Below are 20,493 nucleotides of genomic sequence, written 5' to 3'. Positions count from 1 at the left end.
AAGGCTCGGTGGTCTGTTCCACAACATTTTACATTTGCTTACTTCTGTATTGTTTGCTAATCTTTCATACACATCAGTATTTCTTTCTCTGTGGAATCACATAAATTATGTATGGAATGATTAACATTATATTGAGGATGTAATAGTTACTGATAGAATTTGTTGACAGAATGACGCTGCTGTGTGATGAAAACAACAAACATAGGTTGTCTATTGTATGCTAGGAACGGTGTTAAAATATGGAATAATAATTAAAAAAAAAACATGTAGCTCTTTCTAATGGAGATCACAGTCTGGAAAACTGAGAAAGTGGGCATGTGGATACATAGTTAGCAGTCAAAGTGATTGGGAGACAGACAGACACGATGATAATTACTATTACTATTGAATACAATAGAAAAACATCATGAGTAAGTGAGGTAGAAGATTCAAAGAGGTTCTGTTAGTGAAAGGAATAAAACCACACATCATAGAGAGGGCTATTTATTAACTGTAAAATATTTCAAGGTCAAACTTGAGTAATTTGAGATCACACAAAATTAAATTGACACAACAATTTAAATGACGGAAATAAAATCAATATAGGTTATCTCTAATCTGAGTGAACAAAATACTGAAATCATTATTATCTGTAAGGTACTCTACCCTAAAGGACTTGATTCTGAAGTATAATCATCATAATCAAAACTGGTTCATTCATCTAATGAATGAATACTGAGCCCATACTCATCTCAGACAAGATGCTGATATGTTGGGAGAGCAAAGTCATCAGGATAGATCAGTCATGTCCTCAAAACAGTATTTTTCATTGAACAAAGGTTGCTTATTTTGGCTGGCTCGATATATATCTAGAATTACAAATGATTAGGCAATGGCAACCCACTCCAGTATTTTTGCCTGGAGAATCCCAGGGACGGGGGAGCCTGGTGGGCTGCCATCTATGGGGTTGCACAGAGTCGGACACAACTGAAGTGACACAGCACAGCACATAGTTACATCTTCTTTATAATAATAATAATACATACGTGTTATGGGAAGATTTGAAAACAGAACAAAAGGAGTTAAACTATAAAACCTTGATAATTTTCTCTTGAATACCTGTATTTTAAGTTTAAACATGTTATTTTAAAACCTGATATCTTACTGTATACAGAATTTTATACATTTTAATATAGCTTTATGTTTTATTCTCCTCATAAATCTTCATAACCATGAATATTATGTTTTCATTTTTTTTCAACTCATTTATTCCACAAGTGGTCGTTCAGGATATATATGCTGCTGACAACATTCTATATGCAGTGATGCTCCCAGGAACAGGGAAATAAGTTTCTTGCTATCAGGGATCTCTGAGTGGCTCATATGGCTTTGCTCTAATTAATTATTTTTATTCACTGTTTTTGGACAATGTTATTTATCACTAGAATAATGAAGCACAATGAAAGCCTTATATAAATATGTCCTTCAAATACTTGATAATTACCTAATGATACAGTTCTTGAAATGTCCTAAGTCATAAGCATGTATAGCTTAATATTTTTGATACATTCTGTAAAATTTCTTTAAAGAAGAATTTGATAAGTATTCACATGCCCACCTGCTGTGTATGAATGTGGATAGCATTACACCTCAATGCTATTAGTTATGTTTTAAAGTTTTGTCAATTTCATAGTCAAAAAACATCTGAAATTGGCTTTATTTATTATAAGATTGCATAGATATTCTTAAGTTCATTGGTAACATGTATTTTTATTATTTAAACTGTTTGTGCAAAACATTTGCTCATTAGTCAACTGATGTTATCTTTAATGGATTCCTAAGTGTAATTCGTGTGGTTCAGTCTGTAATTTTTATAAGTATTTTCTTTTGAATAAAATGGCTTCACACTGGAAAAGTGCTTTCTTAAGTCAATTATTTACCTCTTTTCATAGAGATTTATGTTTCACACAAACTGCTTTAATCATTTGTTTTTCTTATTGATATAACATATGAGAAAAATGTCTAACTTGGTTTTCTTCCCCATCAGCATGGCAGCAGCACTTAAACTCATCTCTTTATTTCCAGGTGGTAAATATATTTTTCTATTTCATGTCTCATAACATTATATAGAACTTCTAAAACAATGTTCATGATAGCAGTGATAGCTACCATGATGGTCTCATTTTGATCTTAATAAAAATTACTTAGCATTTCCCTTTTAATTGCATGGTTAGCAGTTGACTTAATGTGCATTTTTTAGTGAAGTTAAAGAAATAGTCTTCAGTTATTAGTTCATCAAGAGTTTATTTTTATCAGAAACCAGTATTATATTTTCTTACATGCCTTTTTAAGCATGTACTAAGAACTCCTCAGTGTTTTTACTCTTACGTACTGATAGACTATAGTACTCAGTTTCCTAAAATTAAATTCCCATTTGTATATCCTAAATAAATTCTTGATTATAATTTATTATATTTTAATAAGCTACTGAAATTTATTTATTGCTGTTTTGTTTTAAAGTTTTGAATCTATATTCCAATGTGAGATTTGTATGTAGATTTGTTTTTCTGCATTGTCTTTGTAAGGTTTGAGAATAGGGTTTTTAGAGCTTCATGCAATAAAAACAGTCTGTTTCTATGACAGATAAACAACTGGGACTAGGATTATCCTAACTCTTCTTACAAGATTTAATAATCATATCAGTACATCAGTGTGCCCAAAACTCTCTTCAGATACTGAGGATCATATCTGGACTCCAGAGAAAACCAGGAATTGCTATACAAATATAGAGGGGGAAGATTTTTATTTACATTGAGTCAGAGGTTTCTCTTTAATGTAAAGAAGTTAAAGAAATAGTCTTCTGTTATTAGTTCATCAAGAGTTTATTTTTATCAGAAACAGGTTTACTCACACCATAGATTTTACACCACACCTGACTTTTGATACCAACATAATGTTTGGTTTTTGTTTCTTTCTTGTGTTTCATTTTGTCTTATTTTAATGCTACTCAATAGTATAAGACTTTTACTCTGGGGTTATATGGAGTGGGTTTATTTATCAGTTTAAAAAGAAATAGTTCTACCATATTCCCTTTAAATAACTAATGTGAATTGTACATCTTATAGCTTTTCTTTGGAATTAATTATTCCCTGTAAGTTAATTGCTGTGAATGCATAATTAATTAACTAATTCTAGGTGAGGTGTCACCTAAATAGTTGGCAGAATGTCTTTAAAACTAATAATTTGTTCTCCAACTATTTGTACTTATTTCAAAGTGCTACTTTCTTTTTAATGTCTTTAAATCTCAGATTACTACACATGGAACAGGTTCTGTGGCATGACAAACTTAATTAGAGAAAAGGAAACATGGTGCTGTAGAACTTATGAGAACACACTTTCAAAGTTTAAACTGGTGACTTTCAAACTTGTGAGGGAAACACTATATTGTATTCTTTGTCATGTGGTCACGGGTTACTTGTACGCATGTGTGCGTACATAACTGACGTCACTTGGCTCAATGAACAATACCAAGTTATCAAGGCATCCATGAGAACTGCATTTATGAAATTCACTATGTTATTTCCTTTTGTATCTATTCCCTTGGCATTTCCTTCCATTTAAAAAAGTACAACGGTTTTAATTTTCTTATTCTGGAATTTTTCCAATTTGACTTGGTCAAGATAATTGATTCCTTTCACGTCTTTTGAGTTTCATTTTCTTCAAATTAAATAGATTCTGTGGATTTGATAATTTCTGAGATCTGATCCTTATGCAACATATTATAATTAATAGGTGATGAATTATATGGACATTGTAGACCACATTAATGACCTGAAGGTGAATTCAGAGTTATTTTTTAACTTACTTGCATTTATTCATAGCTAATTAATTTAAATCCATTTACTCTGAGTATCTTCATGTGAAAATAATGATAGTAATAGATCCTATGTCATAGAATTGTAGGGAAATTTTTAAAAGATATGTTCACAAATACTTTTACAGTGTCTAATATGTGATGGGTGTTCAATAACTTTTGTTATTATAATGATTATTATTCTTCCTTCACATTGACAGGCATGCTTTTAAACAAGTACTGATATCAATGAGGACATTGCATTCTATAAAATATATTTATTAAAAAAGCTACAGTAATCATCTACATTATTTTTTAGTCAAATTTTATTCAATTGTCATAAATTGACTTGTGAACAATTTTTGGAAACCTTTTACAATTCTTCATTTTAATCTTTACATCTTTATTATAAGTATACTAAAATGTTATAGGCATAGTGTGACTGATTTTGAATAGCCTTTGATAATCTTGTGATTTCATCTTGCAAACACTAAAACAATAAGAGCTGAATTAATGTCAAGTGGCTTTTCAGTGGGCTGAGAGATTATTCAACGGGCTGAGAGATTTATCATTAGTAACAAGCAAAACCCATATGAAAGAATAACTCTGTAAAACCTAGCTACTAAAATTGAGTCAAATTTTTTAATAGAGATAGTAGACATGTATCAAATTTACAAGTGACACAGAACTGGACATAAAGATCAGGAAAATAATAGGTTACAACATAGCTTATCAAATTTAAAAATTGGCAAAATTGAGGAAGTGAAGCAGAACAGACACAATCAAACTCCAAATGCAGAAGTATAATGTTAAAAAAAAAAAAAGTGAGAGGAGTCATTTCCTTATTAGCTATGTGAGTAAAAATTCAGGTTTGGATTGACTATAAACTTAATGAATGACAAGTCTGCTGAAAAAATACAACACAATTACAGGATTTATTTTATTTAAAGAATAGGAAATGATTAGTCTTCAACAAAGGAGGCAAGAGTATACAGTGGAAAAAGTCTCTTCAGAAGTGGTGTTGGGAAAACTGGACAGCCACATGTAAATCAATGAAGTCAGAACACACCCTCACACCGTACACAAAAATAGTTCAAATAACTTAAAGACTTCAATATAAGATGAAAAGTGAAAGTGAAATTTGCTCAGTTATGTCTGACTCTTTGCAACCCCATGGACTATACAGCTCATGGAATTCTCTAGCCCAGAATACTGGAGTGGGTAGCCTTTCCCTTCTGGAGGGGATCTTCCCAACCCAGGGATCAAACTCAGGTCTCCCACATTGCAGGCAGATTCTTTACCAGCTGAGCCACAAGGGAAGCCCATCAATATAAGATATTACACCATAAAACTCTTAGAAGAGAACATAGGCAAAATATTCTCTGACATAATTCCTACCGATGTCTTCTTAGCTCAGTCTCCCAAAGCAATAGAAATAAAAATAAATAAACAGGACCTAACCAAACTTGCAAGCATCTGCACAGCAAAGGAAATCATCAACAAAATGAAAAGACAATCTACAGAATAGGTGAAAACATTTGCAAACGATACGACCAACAATGGCTTAATTTCCAAAATAGACAAAGAGCTCATACAATTCAACAACAGTAAAAACAACTCAATTTGAAAAAGAACATTGAGCACTGTGTGTGTGCTCAGTTTTGTATGACTCTTTGCAACCCCATCAACTGTAGACCACCAGGCTCCTCTGTAATGGAATTCTCAAGAGACACAGATATAAAGAACAGACTTTTGGACTCTGGGAGAAGGCAAGGGTGGGATGATTTGAGACAATAGCATTGAAACATGTATATTAACAATGTGAAATAGATTACCAGTCCAAGTTTGATGCATGGAACAGAGCACTCAAAGCCAGTGCACTGGGACAACCCAGAGGATGGGTTGGGGTGTGAGGTGGGAGGGGGATTCAGGATGGGGGACACATGTACACCCATGGATGATTCATGTCAATGTATGGCAAGACCCACCAAAATACTGTAAAGTAATTATCCTCAAATTAAAATGAATAAATTAATTAAAAAAAATACTGGAGCAGATTGCCATTTCCTACTCAGGGGATCTTGATGGGCTACAGTCCATGAGGCCAAAAAGAATCAGAGGGCAACAGAGAATGCACACACAAACCAATTAATAAATAAATACTTACTTGTGACTATGTATAGCTCAGTTCAGTTCAGTCATATTCAACTCTTTTCAACCCCATGGACTGCAGTACGCAGGCTTCCCTGCCCATTACCAATTACCAGAACTTACTCAAACTCATGTCCCTTGAGTTGGTCATGCCATCCAACCATCTCATCTTCTGTGGTCCCCTTTTCCTCACACCTTCAATCATTCCCAGCATCAGGGTCTTTTCAAATGAGTCAGTTCTTCCCATCAGGTGGCCAAAGTATTGGAGTTTCAGCTTCAACATCAGTCCTTCCAATGAATATTCAGGACTTATTGCCTTTAGGATGGACTGGTTGGATCTCTGTGCTGTCCAAGGGACTCTCAAGAGTCTTCTCCAACACCACAGTTAAAAAGCATCAATCCTTCAGCACTCAGCTTTCTTTATAGTCCAACTCTCACATCCATACATGACTAATAAAAAAATCAAATCTTTGACTAGGTGGAGCTTTGTTGGTAAAGTAATATCTGCTTTTGCATATGCTATCTAGGTTGGTCATAACTTCTCTTCCAAAGAGCAAGTGTCTTTTCATTACATCTGCAGTGATTTCGGAGCCCCCTCAAAATAAAGTCTGTCACTGTTTCCATTGTTTCCCCATCTATTTGCCATGAAGTGCTGGGAAAAGATGCCATGATCTGAGTTTTCTGAATGTTGAGTTTTAAGTCAACTTTTTCACTCTCCTCTTTCACTTTCATCAAGAGGCTTTTTAGTTCTTCTTCACTTTCTGCCATAAGGGTGGTGTCATCTGCATATCTGAAGTTACTGATATTTCTCCCAGCAATCTTGATTCCAGCTTCTGCTTCATTCAGTCCAGCATTTCTCATGATGTATTCTGCATATAAGTTAAATAAGCAGGGTGACAATATACAGCCTTGATGTACTCCTTTCCCTATTTGGAACCAGTCTGTTGTTCCATGTCCAGTTCTAACTGCTGCTTCCTGACCTGCATACAGATTTCTCAAGAGGCAGGTCAGGTGGTCTGGTATTCCCATCTCTAAAAGAATTTTCCACAGTTTGTTGTGATCCACACAGTCAAAGGCTTTAGAATAGTCAATAAAGCAGAAGTAGATGTTTTCCTGGAACTCTCTTGCTTTTTCGATGATCCAACAGATGTTGGCAATTTGATTTCTGGTTCCCCTGCCTTTTTAAAATCCAGCTTGAACAGCTGGAATTTCACAGTTCACGTGCTGTCAAGCCTGGCTTGGAGAATTTTGAGCATTACTTTACTAGCGTGTGAGATGAGTGCAATTATGCGGCAGTTTGAGCATTCTTTGGCATTGCCTTTCTTTGGGATTGGAATGGAAACTGATCATTTCCAGTCCTGTGGCCGCTGCTGAGTTTTCCAAATTTGCTGACTTACTGAGTGTAACACTTTCACAGCATCATATTTCTGGATTTGAAATAGCTCAACTGGAATTCCATTACCTCCACTGGCTTTGTTCATAGTGATGCTTCCTAAGGGCCACTTGACTTCACATTCCAGGATGTCTGGCTCTGGCCGAATGATCACACCATCGTGATTATCTGGGTCATGAAGACCTTTTTTGTACAGTTCTTCTATGTATTCTTGCCACCTCTTCTTAATATCTTCTGCTTCTGTTAGGTCCATACCATTTCTGTCTTCATTATGCCAATCTTTGCATGAAATGTTCCCTTGGTGTCTCTCATTTTCTTGAAGAGATATCTAGTCTTTCCCATTCTATTGTTTTCCTCTATTTCTTTGCATTGATCACCGAGGAAGGTTTTTTTCTCTCTTCTTGCTATTCTTTGGAACTCTTCATTCAAATGGGTAAATCTCAATATTTGCCGTGTATATGTATTTCGGGGCTTCCCTGGTGGATCAGCGGTTAAAGCGTCTGCCTGCAGTGTGGGAGACCTGGGTTGGATCCCTGAGTTGGGAAGATCCCCTGGGGAAAGCAATGGCACCCCACTCCAGTACTCTTGCCTGGAGAATCCCATGGATGGAGGAGCCTGGAGGGCTACAGTCCACGGGGTCGCAAAGAGTCGGACACGACTGAGCAACTTCACTTTCACTTTCATGTATTTCTTGCAAGCTTATTAAAATCTTAATAAAAAGGTAGATCATAAATTTAAAAATTAAACAAATTATGATTTGCTGAATATGTTTTTGAGAAAAATTAATTTCCAAAGACCCAAGTTTGGTTGGTCTTTAAAAACTCAAAGTCTGAGAGCCTAAAGATCTCTGTTTTTGTTTACATAAGAGGGTAGGTGGGTTGGAAAGTGAATTTCAGGCCAAGCAGGAGGGTGAAGACACAATTTAGGGATGAGGGCTAGGGAAAACTGGAAGTGCAAGCTTGGCCTAAAAACACATGCTTTCATTTTTCCCAACTCTGGACCAATGAAATAAAACGTGTTTCCTCTCTAGAATGTAGTGTTTTCCATTATGCCTGTTGAAGGTCTTGGGCCACAGACTCAGGTGTGAGAGAAACACTATTTTATTTTCCTTATATCAACCCCTTCCTCACTGAGATGTGAGAAATCCCTATGAGTAATGGGAATCTGTCCCTCGTTCAAGGGTATAAGACTCAAACTGAAAATGATGCAAGAAATTATGGGAAGGAATGATAATTTTCAGTGTGTCCTGGTAACTGCTGGCAACCTCATCTCCAAGTCCAAAGCAATCACTCAAAATCCAGTGGCTCTCCATTTCTTGCCACATACATGATAAAGGAATATCACTTTGGGATAGGATCCTGTGGGGGGCTTCCCTGATAGCTCAATTAGTAAAGAATCTACCTGCAATGCAGGAGACCCCTCTTCAGTTCCTGGGTTGGGAAGATCACCTAGAAAAGGGAAAGGCTGCCTGCTTCAGTATTCTGGCTTGGAGAATTCCATGGACTGTATAGTCCATGGGGTTGCAAAGAGTCAGACACAACTGAGTGACTTTCACGTTAGGATCCTGTGATTTAAGTCTCATCTCCCGAGGTGCATCATGCTACCAGCACTTGTATGGGTTGGCACCCTCCCTGCTTCTTTGTCACAGGGTACTTCCTGGGTCCCATTATTCCCTGGACAATCCCCGCCAACATGCCTTCACTCACCCCAAACCCTATCTCATTCCCTGACCCAATCAACCTTCAGCATCAACTTTGAAAAAATCCCTCTCTTTCCTTTCTTGTCCGTAAATCAAACGGAATTTCATCAATTGGCTTTGAATTTCTGAAACAGAAAATTTCTTTTTCATGTCACTCTTACTGTTCAAATAAAGATTCCCAAAAGTCTGGTTGACTCAAATGAGAGAGAAGAGAGACATAAATTAAAAAGCTAATAAAAGTTATTATTTCAAAAACAAATCATACCTTTTACAAACCATTTCTGCTTGAAAGTATGGTCATCATTTTTAACAGTCACATGAAAATTCTGCTAACAGGTTTCTGACAAATCACACATATTGCTTTCTGAATTTTCTTAATGTTGAATTCATTTTTATAATATTGATAAATGTCATGTAGTTAAGAATAGGAGTTGTAAAAAACATATAATGGCAAGTTAATGTAGAAAGTAAAAAAATAATTCAGATTGTGTCTCTCGGACTGAGGAACAAAACTGAAACTATCAATATTAATTGGTAAGTCAGTGAATGTAAAATCCTGATGTTTAAGAGCTGTGCAGGAAATTCACTGTAATTTTGCAACAATATGATTATATAACCATTATCTGTGACTCTGAATGTTCCTTATTTTGGAAACTTTCAGGAGTCTCTGTAAAGAGGTCAACCTCAGTATTCCATTTTAGATCATTATTTTTGATAATGATTAGATGAAATCAAGGGTAATATTAAAAATATTTTTTTTAAGTAAGAGAGATACATGGATCAGTTAGGCAGATATAAAAAGCGAAGTTCTATGGCACCTGGCTTGAACCCTGTACTTAAAGGTTGGAACATGAAAAGGTATGAAGCTTGCGGAGGCAGGAGCCATAATGGGACTGGAATCTGGGAAATGATTTGCCTATTTCTGGCAAAGTATTTCAATATTTTAACAACTCTACTCGTGTAGCAGCTATCAGCTCTGTGTGTAACCATGTATCACTCGGTGAATCAGAGAAGTTGGGTCAAGTAAATGCAAGTATGTATTTCCTCTCTGAATAATGGAAACGAAAAATGACAGGAAATTAATTACATGTTACAGATGACAGAGGAAGGATATAATTTCAAATTTAGTCTAAGGGTACACACTTAGCAGTATTTTAACATTTTTTATATTTAACTCCACCTGGTCACAAAAACGTTCCTGACCGCCTCATTTAAAATAAAGTATGTTTCCCAGCTCCCAGCTGTTAGCCTTGTTCCCATGTTTCCAACCCTGTGTCTGTGTCCTTCATATCGTATATCACTAGTTGTAATGTTTTTAATCTATATGTCTGTTAGTTTAAATGTCAGGGCTTCGCATTTATTTGGTAATTGTTCTGTATGTGCACGTGCTTGTGTGTGTCTGCTTATCCTGGTTTTTTGGCTAGAACGCAAGCTTCTCAAGACCAGGACCACTTTTGCATCAGGCATATCTGTATCCCTTATATTCACAGTGCCTGGCACAAAGATGATCAATAATTTATTGACTAAAATAATGATCCAAAACCATTAGCCAATCATTCTGCCTCCATTTCAGCACTTAACGTTTTTTAAAATGGTGTGAACTTCTTGAGAATAGGGGGCAGGTCTCTCTTGTCTGTATGTGTATGCTGGTCTGTTACCCAGGGTCAGACCCAAAGATGGAGTTAAATGGCAGCTGAAAGCCAAAAGGAAGACAGAGAAAGCTGCTTCTATTACTTCTCCACAACAAAGACACAATTATTTGGGCAAACTCAGATGCTTAACTAATCAAATGTTGAATCTCAACCTCCAAATATGGGGTTTATTCCAAGATCATATGAGTTATAATAAAAAAAAAAAAAAGAAAGGAATGCAAACTATTTCTGCCTGAAAGCATGCTCTTACTCTAAAAGTCATATGAAAAATCCAGCAGCAAGTCACTGACAAATCACAAGCATTGTTGTCTGAGTTTTCTGATTATAAATTTCAAATGCTTCATCTTAGAAAACCAAGAAATAATAATAACCTAATTCTGATGTCTCTCCCAGTTTCTAGAAAGATGGAAAAATTTACAAATAGTTAAATCTTTCTCCACCTCAGGGAACCAAAAAGGAAACTTGACTTTCTCCTTCAAAGCTTTAGGTTTGGGATTCATAGGAGGACTGTGTTAATTTTTTAACTATCTTGTGCAATGCAGCATTCACATGGCTACAGTCTATGGTGTTGCAAAAGACTTGGACATGCCTCAGTGACTAAGCAACAGTAACAACATTCACAAGAACTGGGAAAGTCCTGCAGTGAAACAAACCCAGGGACAGGGGGAGATGCCCTCAGCTTAGCCTGCTGCTGCTGTCATGTGCTGCCTTAGAACAATTGGTGGTCGCTGGGTCTTTGCATTTCAGTTGAGAAGCAATGAATACATCAGTTTTATTCATATAAAATTATCCACATTTTTTAAATAATTTGGAAAATAATAAACAATGCCTTTTTTAAAGCTTTCAGTTAAAAAATGGCACTGCTCTTCAGGATACAAAATATACTGTGACTATGAAATTAGAGACACAGTATGTGCCTTAATGACTCTAAGTAAAGGATACCAGATTTAGCAAATAAACTTACAGGATTTCCAGGTAAATCTAGATATCACAAAGAACGGTTTGGTTGTTTGTTTGTTTTTAGTATATGCATGTTTCATGCAATATACATGAAAAAAAGTATTTGTGGTTATACGAAATTCAAGTTTATCTGAGTGTCCAGGAAATACTTCCAAAAGTTTGAATTCCAATTTTTCTACCAACTACTTTTGGCTATTGATTTAACTTCTTTGCTCCTCCCCTGTCTGGCAAATGAGAGTGGACACATTTACCTTGCACAGCTTTTGAGGCAGCTAAATGAGACAATGTGTTTCCTCGTATAGGTGCCAGATCAGAAATAAACTTAAGCATACCTTTCAATGTTAAGGCACATTATTAGTCAAGATAAGGCTGCTGCTGCTAAGTCGCTTCAGTCGTGTCCAACTCTGCATGACCCCATAGACGGAAGCCCAGCAGGCTCCGCCTTCCCTGGAATTCTCCAGCCAAGAACACTGGAGTGGGTTGCCATTTCCTTCTCCAATGCATGAAAGTGAAAAGTGAAAGTGAAGTCTCTCAGTCGTGTCCAATTCTTTGTGACCCCATGGACTGCAGCCTACCAGGCTCCTCCGTCCATTGGATTTTCCAGGCAGGAGTACTGAGTGGGTTGCCAGTGCCTTTCTCTGATATATCATGCTAACAATGTTGAAATGCCCAATCTCCTAACATTAAAAGAATGTATTTCTCTCTCATGCATTGCTTGAGAGTCTATGTAGCTTCTCAGTAGTCCAGACAGCATGGATCTTGTAGCCCTACCATTTTGCCATGGGGCTACCTTCCTAATCATCAGGCACAAGTAAGGACATAAGAACTGTTCAAGCAATTAACTGTTTCAGCCTGGAAGTGATACTTCACTTCTGTGCATGATCCACAGACAAAATTTGTCATATAGGCCTACCTAGCTACAAGGGCAATGGAACCCCACTCCAGTACTCTCGCCTTGAAAATCCCATGGATGGAGGAGCCTGGTGGGCTGCAGTCCATGGGGTCGCGAAGAGTTGGACACTACTGAACAACTTCACTTTCACTTTTCACTTTCCTGCATTGGAGAAGGAAATGGCAACCCACTCCAGTGTTCTTGCCTGGAGAATTCCAGGGACGGGGGAGCTTGTTGGGCTGCCGTCTCTGGGGTCTCACAGAGTCAGACACGACTGAAGCAACTTAGCAGCAGCAGCAGCAGCTACAAGGGGCAACAAAATATAATCTCCACATACCTATAAGAAGACAGGAAACTGTGTGCATGAGCCCTACAAGTCTTTACTGCAAAGGTTATCACAATATTAGAAGCAATGATAGAATCTGCAAGTTAACTAAGCACTCAGTGGTCCAAACTTCTTCCTAATGTGAACATCTCTTCCAGGATGTCACTAGTGCTTCATCAACTCTTAGCTTGAATGCCTCCAGTGGCAAGAGACTCGGCTCATTGCTAATGATTTTCATCTTTGTTGAATTTGTTCAACTCAAATCTGTGTCCTTAAAATTCCTAAAGTTTTTTCCACTCTGTGGCTGTTCCACTCTGTCACTGTCAATATTTGTGCTTTGTTGAAAAACAACAAAGAAAAACTACTATAGAAAATAAGGTAAAAAATGGAGAAGGCATAATTATTATAAGAATGAAGAATAAACAAATACTTGAGAAAAGAATAGATCACTTTTAAAAGCTAAGAATACTAAGGGAAATTACAATGTATAATCAGTCAAGTATTTTTCTTTCAATTTCTTAGAAGCTACTCTCCAGAAGATGGGAATAACGGTGCAATGGGGTTGTGGGCAGGGGAGGGAAAGGAGGGTGTTTACTACAAAAGAAACGTTTCCTTTTTATTCTGGTTCCTGTGTCTATGTATCACTTTTATTTTGAAAGAATAAGTTTATGTGGAAATTTTCAAGTTATAAGAAAAACAAGCTTAATATCTTTGACCAATTTAGGGCTACATTTTAAAATCCACCAGTCAGGTAAAGGTGTTTAGTGTACCACATTATATTCTGAAAGATAATAAACTGCAACAATGGCAGTGCCTAAAGTTTTAAGGACCCTTTTGAATTTGGTGATTAAAATAATAATGGAAATATTGAATCTATGTGTTCTATGAATAGAGAACATAAACTGTTTTATAACTGGATTGCTATGCTTCACTTATTCAAAAGAAAAGTTTTGTTTGCTTTCCATTTGATCTTTCCCACTAATTAGTATCTGGGCTTAATTTTCCTTCTCATCAGGTTTCTATCTTGTTCATTAAAACCTTTTGTGCATTCTGGAGGAAAATCACTGACTACTTCAGAAAGAATAAAGAGCTCTATTTTTTACTGACCTACTTATAATTCTGAATAAGAAAATAACCTACTAGTAGAACTCATTTCAAATTATAGGAAATGATTTAATAATGACCACTGACTAAAAGGAGACTCAAATAGCACCTGGAACATTACCCCAGGGTTAAACAGGAGCTTGATATTAAAAGGTTATAATCTATACTGTTTAATACAAGCCATTAACACAGCTTATAAATGAAACACATCTATTAACCAATTTCTCAGTTCCATGGACATCAGTTTACTGCTTTTTATAATTCCCTCTCTGCTTGCTCTATCCCTGTACTCTGCCTACAACTGTAATGTTTATTTCAAACTGTCCAGTAAAAACCACAGTCAGCTGTAATGTCCTGGAAATACTGCTGGATATACTAAAAAAAACACATTCAAGCCCAGATTGCTTCTTTACTGGTATATAAACATGAGCAAATCATTTTTGTTTTATGTTAAACATACCTGCCTTATAAAGTATATGAGAAGATTAAATGAAAGATATGCCACACATTTGTATCCAATATTGTAAGTTCTTTGTGAGTATGAGTTCCTTACCCATTTTCATGTCCATGGAGACAAAAGGGTTCATCATGAATGATTAATTGACATGTATCTTTATTATCAACAGTCTAGATGAAGAGTTGTTCTAAAACAAGCAAAAGTAAGCATAAAAGTTGAAAAATAGAAATTAATGATCCCTTGAAAGACGGATACTATAAAATAAGAAGTGCTAATAGTTCATTCCTTATTAAAAATAAAATGCTTTTTCTTTACAGTCTATATCAACACATAAAGTCATACTTAAGGTTTCTTATATTTTACAAAGGTAAGAAGCCACTGTTGACATTAACAAGAACTTTTTGTAGGTCTCTAGAATTTTTAGGTCTGAAAGAAATAGATATGAATAAACAGGCACAAGAACATTTATAATAAATAGCGTGCCAACCGACATGCCTCACTTTCTTATTGTGACCCAAAATAATGAAATTTTCTTCCACTTTTCTACATGGATGTGAATTTCTGCCCAGGGAATACTTTTTCCTCCCACTCCCTCATACTAAATGTTCCAGAACAATCAAGTGCAGAAGTTCATTTATATTAACGATAGCATTTGTAACCTTGTGCTGTGACTCTTGGAGAAGGAAATGGCAACCCACTCCAGTATTCTTGCCTGGAGAATCCCAGCGACAGAGGAGCCGAGTGGGCTGCCGTCTATGGGGTCGCACAGAGTCGGACACAACTGAAGTGACTTAGCAGCTGTGACTCTAATGTGAGAGGTTAGGCTGGTAGAGTGCTCTCAGTTAAAAGCCGTAACAGATAAAATTCAGACAGTTAAATACAGAACTTGTTGCCATGCAGAGTCCACAGAGTACCGATGATAGAGAATCCCTCCTCTAAATCTTTAATGTGTCCCTGAGCACCATCTCCTACACAGATGCTCACTCTCCTAACATAGTCCTTTTTAGCCATGTCCACATCCTTCCCCTGCTGCCCTCTACATACACTCAGCATTTCAGCGCTCACAACTTCCTCATTCCATCCCTTTTTGGAATAATTTCTGATGTCCAGGCCCCTTGGATTATCAAATGGAGGAGAGAGAAAAGAGAGGGTAAAATTTGATTCTAGGGAAAAAGTAGAAAGGACAGGGGAGTCTCTACCATCGTATGACTTCTGGAAGGTTATCTAAAAATTAAGGAGACATCTTTAAAAGAGTAGTAACAAAACCAGATGTCTCTTCAAACTTCTCATAGTTGAAAAAAGAAAAACAAACAAAAGCTTTGTCTTCTTACCTAAATTTGCTTCACATAACCAAACAAAATGGACCTTACAGGTTTCAATGTAAGAAATATGTGTATGTATGTATATAGAAAAAGGGGAGAAAGAGAGGGGTAATAATCCATATAAATACTTCAAGACTAATCATAAGATACAATAGCAGTAATCATACATGTACACAAGGTCTTTCTGTGTTATCACACATTTCATTTATTTCTCTGGATCTCCTAATTTTAACCTCTTAAATGTCTCACTTTACCTGTCTATAAATCAGAAAATTATATAAGCTAATTTGATGAAGAACATTTATTTGAAATATAAACAAATAACTAGCTTGCTAGATCAAAACTAGTTGATATTCCTCAATCCATTACTGCATGCAGATGTCATTCTATTTTATTAGTAAATTTGAAAATGATTTATTTTTCAAGATCCTCACTTTTCTATCTGCATATTTCAAAGATTAATTTTTAATGTAAGAACTTTTCAAAAAATTCAATCTTTTATAGTATTTCAAAGATCTTCATTCAAAATGTTTTAGTGTGATCATTCTTATACATGAGATTTGTATGTTTCTATATTAGACATAAAAAAATAAATACATACTTATAATTATCACATTGGCTATGTTGGTCATCAACTCTATTTACTTTTTCCTTGGGCTATAGCTAACTGACATTTCCCAGCTTCCCTGATAATCAGTTCAGTTCAGTTTCTCTTTTCTTCAAAAGAGTCAGTTCGCATCAGGTGGCCAAAGTATTGGAGTTTCAGCTTTAGCATCAGTCCTTCCAATGAATATTATGGACTGATTGTCTTTAGGATTGACTGGTTGGATCTCCTTGCATTCCACAGTACTCTCAAGAGTCTTCTCCAACACCACAGTTCAAAAGCATCAATTCTTCGGCACTCAGCTTGCTTTATGGTCCAACTCTCACATCCACGCGTGACTACTGGAAAAACCACAGCTTTAAGTAGACGAACCTTTGGTGGCAAAGTAATGCCTCTGCTTTTTAGCATGCTGTCTAGGTTGATCATAGCTTTTCTTCCAAGGAGAAAGCATCTTTTAATTTCATGGCTGCAGTCAACATCTGCAGTGATTTTGGAGCCCAAAAAGTAAAGTCTCTGTTTCCTTTGTTTCCCCACCTATTTGTCATGAAGTGATGGGACCAGATGTCATGATCTTAGTTTTCTGAATGTTTAGTTTTAAGCCAGTTTTTTCAATCTCTTCTTTCACTTTCATCAAGAGGCTCTTCAGTTCTTCACTTTCTACCATAAGGTTGGTGTCATCTGCATATCTGAGGTTATTGATATTTCTCCTGGCAGTCTTGATTCCAGCTTGTGCTTCATCCAGCCTGGCATTTCACATGATGTATCCCACATATAAGTTAAATAAGCAGGGTGACAATAAAAAGCCTTAATGTACTCCTTTTCCTATTTGGAACCAGTCTGTTGTTCCATGTCCAGTTCTAAGTGTTGCTTCTTGACACACATACAGATTTCCCTGATAATAGCATAAGGCTAAATGATTAAGTTCTAGCCAGTGGAATGTTGTAGGAAATGATAACAGCTACTTTCACACACATACATATATACACATATACATTTATATACTATATTATATAATATCTCTATATGTATGTATATAATATATATTTAAGTATAATGCTTTATATAATGTATATTGATCATGTAACATCACTAATATTATACTTATAAATTAAAATTATATCTGATACATTAAATTTTTCAAGTAGTTATTAAGAAAACAAATGATTGAGTATTCATTTTGTATTAATTGAGACTTTCTTCACTGTAGAATGTTTATGGCTTCTTAAATATTTGTTTTGCTAGAACAATCTATCACTATTCCTATGCTTTATACTATGGATATTATTATAGAAGTTCAAGAAGAAAGTAAATCAATGTTATTGATTAATTACACAGGTTTGATATTTTGTTCATTTCTATATGATTCCAAACCATGTTTAAAAATGTAAGAAGTGAGTCCATATGCTCACTACACACATATTTAACTGTTTCATAAGGACTTGGAGTATAATGGCTGTACTACCCTGTTTTTTTCAGAGTATCAACCCTGTTTGGGCCCCTAGCACACAGTAAATGCCAAATAAGAGGATATGATCATAATGATGACCATAGAGGTATGTTTAAAAATCACAAAATAATGGAAACTTCATCTTTCACAAATCTTATAGTGCAGATATAATCTTTGGAAATGAGTAGTTAATTAATTTTAACTAAACAACAAATGCAATACTTAATTCCACCCCTAAAATGAGTATTTTTTTTTATTATTTTGACTTAAATACCTAATATATACATATGTATTTAAAAATTTCTTTGTAGGGAACTCTTATAAGGCCATCTGTACAAGCAGAAAAGAAATCATCAATAAAAGAAACACTTTGTTTTAATATAAACTTAGCAAGAGAGAATTCCATTATACAGAAATCAGGTTATTGTTAACTACCCTAATACTAGTAATTGCAATACTGTGCTCAGTTTCAGTTCACTCAGTCATGTCCGACTCTTTGCAACCCCATGAACCTCAGCATGCCAGGCCTCCCTGTCCATCACCAACTCCTGGAGCCAACAAAAACTCATGTCCATTGAGTCAGTGATGCCATCCAACCATCTCATCCTCTGTCGTCCTGGAGTTTAGAAAACTCAATTAAGAAATTAATGGTACATTTGATCAGAAACTACATTGTCTGAGATGTCAACTTGAAATATTCTAAAATAGCAATGTTATATTTGATTGAATCTCTCCTCAGTGACACAAAAACACAACCCTAACATTCTTCCTCTTTACTTTCACAGAATTTAAGCTTCTCCATGAGGCAAAGCCACATGACCAGCCTAACAGATGACTTTGAGTTGCCTTAATGCCTTTGGTATTCTAGCTATTATACTAAGCTTAGTATAACTAAGCATATAATTTAATAACATGTAATCCAATCAAACAATGAACATATTCAATACTGTTTACTACAAATGATCACTAAATATATTAACATACATCAAAAATATTTCTGGAAAAACAAAGGCATTCTGAAACTCTTTTTCTCCTCAACTTAACCTAAATTCTTGGTCTTTATCCTTTAGCTTTTTGATTCTGTCTTTTATAAATGACAATTGTAAGACTTCAAAGGAAACATTAGGATGGAAGGACTAACCCTTTTTCTTGAGATACAAGCTTCACATCAGCTTTGAATATATGAATGTACATTAATGGTGGTTACTAATAAGTCTTTATATCCTGCTCATGTGTGTATTTCTGAATAGCCCAATTCTTTTTTCTGTTCCTTTTTCTGTATAGTTTATTGCTGCTGCTGCTGCTGCTTAATCACTAAGTCATGTTTGACTCTTTTGCAACCCCATAGACTATAGCTTGCCATGGGATTTCCCAAACAAGAATACTGGAATGGGTTGCCCTTTTCTTCTCCAAGGGATCTTCCTGACCCAGGGATTCTACCCATGTCTCCTGCCCTGGCAGGTGGATTCTTTACCACTGAGCCACCTGGAAAGATCTGTATGGTTTCTTACAGGGTGTTAATAAATATAGTTCCAAGTGCTATATAGTAGGACCTTGCTATCTATCCATTCTATATATAACAGTGTGCATCTGCTAACCTTATAAGGCAAAATTATTGTATAAAATTTAGCTTCCATCAAAGAAATCTTAGAAATAATTTCTTCAGGGGGCCAAGGAATGTTCCACACGTATTTTGACATTGATTCCTGACCTATGATGTGACTAGATTTTAAAAAATATATAGCATCAACACAGGGATAGTGAAACTCACCTACAGAACAGAACAGCAATGGTAGAAATAAGTCCATTCATAAATGAAAACCGGAAAGAGTGATACTGCAGATGGCTGGGAAAGGACAGACCTGTCTGTAATGGTGCTTAGAAAAAACTGAGTTTTGGTGTGAAATAAAAATTTAACTGAGATTCTTATTCACATTATGCAGAAGACCTAATTCCATATGCGTTTAAAGACTGAAATGTGAAAAGAAATATTTAAATTTTTAATGCTGAAGACAATATCAAAAAATAGTTCATTGCTTATACAAGGGGAAGGATTTCTTAAACAAGATATGGAAGCTATTAACAAAGTAAAAGGCTGACACAAAGACATTAAAATGAAAAAACTACTAATCATCAGAAAACTGTGTCAAGAATGCAAAACCTAAGCTATAAATTAGAATATGATATTTTCAATATTTTCAATATAGTTATCTGACAGAAAATTAGGAAGCCAGAATATATAAAGAAGTCGTATATAGCAAAAATACAAAAAATATAAACAATGGGCAACCTACTGTATAGAACAGGGAACTCTGCTCAATGTTATGTGGCAGCCTGGATGGGAGGCAAGATTGGGAAAGAGTAGATACATGTATTTGCATGGCTGAGTCCCATTGTTGTCCACCTGAAACTGGCACAACATTGTTAATCAGCTATACTCCAATACAAAATAAAAAGGTTAATAATTGTAAAAAAAAAAAATAATAAGTCAAATATATATACAAAAAATGGGTACTACACATGAAAAAACATTTACAATCAAAGAAACAGAAGGGATCAAATCACAAGAGTAGTATGAAAACATATTAGTCATTAAGATGAATGAATTATCTGTATCTATATATGTCAATTAAATCTATTATTACCAAGTGTTAG

This window comes from Oryx dammah, unplaced genomic scaffold (assembly GCF_014754425.2).
Source record: "Oryx dammah isolate SB20612 unplaced genomic scaffold, SCBI_Odam_1.1 HiC_scaffold_11050, whole genome shotgun sequence".
NCBI classification, from domain to species: domain Eukaryota; kingdom Metazoa; phylum Chordata; class Mammalia; order Artiodactyla; family Bovidae; genus Oryx; species Oryx dammah.
The sequence above is the reverse complement of the archived record's forward strand: the minus strand, read 5'-3'. Positions refer to the sequence as shown.